The sequence below is a fragment of the Lissotriton vulgaris genome, chromosome 12 (genome assembly GCF_964263255.1).
Source record: "Lissotriton vulgaris chromosome 12, aLisVul1.2, whole genome shotgun sequence".
In the NCBI taxonomy this organism is placed as follows: domain Eukaryota; kingdom Metazoa; phylum Chordata; class Amphibia; order Caudata; family Salamandridae; genus Lissotriton; species Lissotriton vulgaris.
Window position 1 is genome coordinate 464,562,489 of NC_141700.1, and position 2,704 is coordinate 464,565,192.

The window sequence follows — 2,704 nt, forward strand, 5'->3', positions numbered from 1 at the left end:
GCGCGGAATTCGCGCCGCGCAGGCGCTCCGAGCGGGCCATGACGGAACCGCTCCGTCATCAGCACAGCGCCACCGCAGCTGATGACGGAGCAGTTACGTCATCAGCAGGCATGGGGTTAATGTACTAGGCTGTGCCATAAGACAATTAGGACGCATACAATAACATTGCAATCTAATCACATTTGGGGCACTAAGCTGCGCCATGGCTCTAGTTAAATAAGGCGTAAAGACAGGCCACATTTAAATTCAAATATCCATTACCATTTCCAAGCTTTATTGCGATCTTTGTAGACCATAAAAGCAAAAGTTAAAATACATACATCACTGAATTTGGGCAATAAAAACATCAGTAAACATTACGGAATATAGCCATGTGCAATAAATTAAACAAATTTCATAATAAATAAATGTAAATATCCCTTCAGCTCGTCAACGAACAGGCGCACTAACTTTTGATGCGAATAACGGCGCACCGGTATACAAATACCAGTACAATTTGACGTTTATTTTAAGACTATAGACGGACAGAATAGGTAAAATCCGTACACCACCTATCACCTCTACAGCCAACAAGTAAGCACACATGCGGTACACTAAGACACCCATGGCAAACCGCAATAAACAAAACAATTATCGATGAGCATACGTTTGTATGTCCAAAGAAATAATGGGGAGGTGGCAGAAAACAGCACGGGCAGCTCACTCCACATCTCAACTACAACAGTCCCATGGATAGCTTCAAGTTGCACCAAGAGATGAAAAACGACTGTGAATTCAGTAGAGAAGAGATGGATAGTGTTAAGAGCCGGATCTGGGTTTCATTTCGCATTCGGGTCCACCTAACGAGTAACGTGTACTCCAAAAAAGGCCAGTATAACTTCCAGAATGCCTTAAATACGTTTTTCAATTCTGATACAGGGCAGCACGAGAGCGTGAACTGTCATTCTAAGTTTGGGTGCACTGCACCCCTCGAAGTCCACGAATTCTTAAATACTTCTACCCTTGCATTTTCTTTAACATAAAATAACACCCTGGTCTTGAGGTACCAAACGGGTGATTAACTTTCATTGGGTTTACTCGCTAGCTTCAATTACCACCTCTCGTCTCTCAGCTTCGCCTTATTTTTATTTGTTTTGCATTGCTAAACTGCCTTATTCGCAGGATTCTGTACACTGCGACCATGTTATCTTCTTTGGTACCCCTCCACCCGTCTCACTCTCCCTCACTTGTCCCTCCTCTCTCGCCGCCTCTGTCTCGAATTCATGGCTCCCCCTGCCTTTCTTGCGCGGCTCCTCCTTCCCCGCCACCCATGTTCCGAATCTGACAGCTCAGCTACGGTGTGCGTAGCCGCCAGGGGTCGGTGTGCTGCAGGCCTTGCGGCTGCCGCTCTGACATCGATAGAGGGAGACAGAGGCTCAACGCGGCCTCCACCATGACACCTAGAGGCGGCCGTTGTTCCTGCAAAATATATTCTCACCTGCCCACTGCGAGCTGGACCAGCCAAACCCGAGCCTCGGACGGCGCTGGCGGGTCTCTGGAGAAAACGTTACAAGTACGAATACGACCCGCACACAATAGCCCGTCCACACGGCGGCGGCAGCGACACCCATATAAAACAAAATGGCGGGCGACTTCTCTGCGCAGGCGCGGGGCCTGCGAGCGCTGATGGCGGCGGAGACGGGCACATACGGAAAGAGGTCACAGGAGATCGCAGAGCATCTCGGGACTCCAAAGCCTAAGCAAACTGAGCGCCAGTTTCGAACTTGTGTGACGTGCAAGCGTCATCGTATCGCCTTGATTTCAGAGAGGAATATGGACGAACGCACTTGCACACTGAGAAGAGCATGGACATAAACGAAGCACTGTAACAACGCACGGGTTGATGATGAGGTCAATGGACATCTTTCAATGGAACGCTCACTAACCCATGATGCCAGTCTAACTGGATCTCTCCCGTACTAAAATAAAAATGCATTTTAGTATGACAGTTGACATGCACAAGTGCCCCATATAAAACATGTTTATTTAATCTAAATTACCCTTTTCAAGTTTACAGCAGTAATTATTTGTATTCTGAAAAGATTATACTTTAATCAATATTCCATAAAACAGCATTAGAAATGAATTTAAAACATCAGATCATTATCATTTAATACATTTATCCATTATAATATTAATTTCACCATACTTGTCAACTTGCCCTCCTAAAAAGCTGCATGCGTCCAAAAATTTACCTAAGATTACTCTATTGCAAATTTGCATCTTTCAAAAATATTTTTCTCCATTCACTTGAACTGGATCACTTTCTTGAACATCTGGCCTCGCCCTCTTTTGAGAGCCACCAAGTTTACTGGTATGGTTCTGGTTTAGCAGTGACAGTATTGTTTTAAGGTCTCGCCTAGGCAGCGCTACGCTGTCATGCTGTGTTCAGGATATGGGCATGAAGCTCCGCCTACTTTTCGCCAATCTTTTTAATTGGCTCCTGTTCCTGTCCTTTGTAAATGGTGGCTTTTCATTGGTCATTAGGCTTAGTAGTACCTCCTTAGTACCACCTTGTCTCTTCTTGCAACCTCACATGAGGACCCCCCTGTTACATGTGTTGTTGCAGCCTAGGTTTTAATTACGCAAAATAAACAATTGATGGAGGGAATGCTGGACAATGCAAGCATTGAACCCTAGTCTCAAGGATCTGGGTTAAATCCAT

General features: G+C 45.5%; 1 protein-coding gene across 1 annotated transcript in view; it reads right to left on the minus strand.

Moving 5' to 3' along the window:
• Nucleotides 1–1,640, minus strand: part of CTCF (CCCTC-binding factor) — a 713,286-nt gene extending 711,646 nt beyond the window's left edge. Inside the window, exon 1 of the mRNA XM_086945216.1 lies at nt 1,478–1,640. The gene's annotated coding sequence lies outside the window, so the exon portion shown is untranslated. The remainder of the gene's footprint in view (nt 1–1,477) is intronic.
• Nucleotides 1,641–2,704: the final 1,064 nt, after the last annotated feature.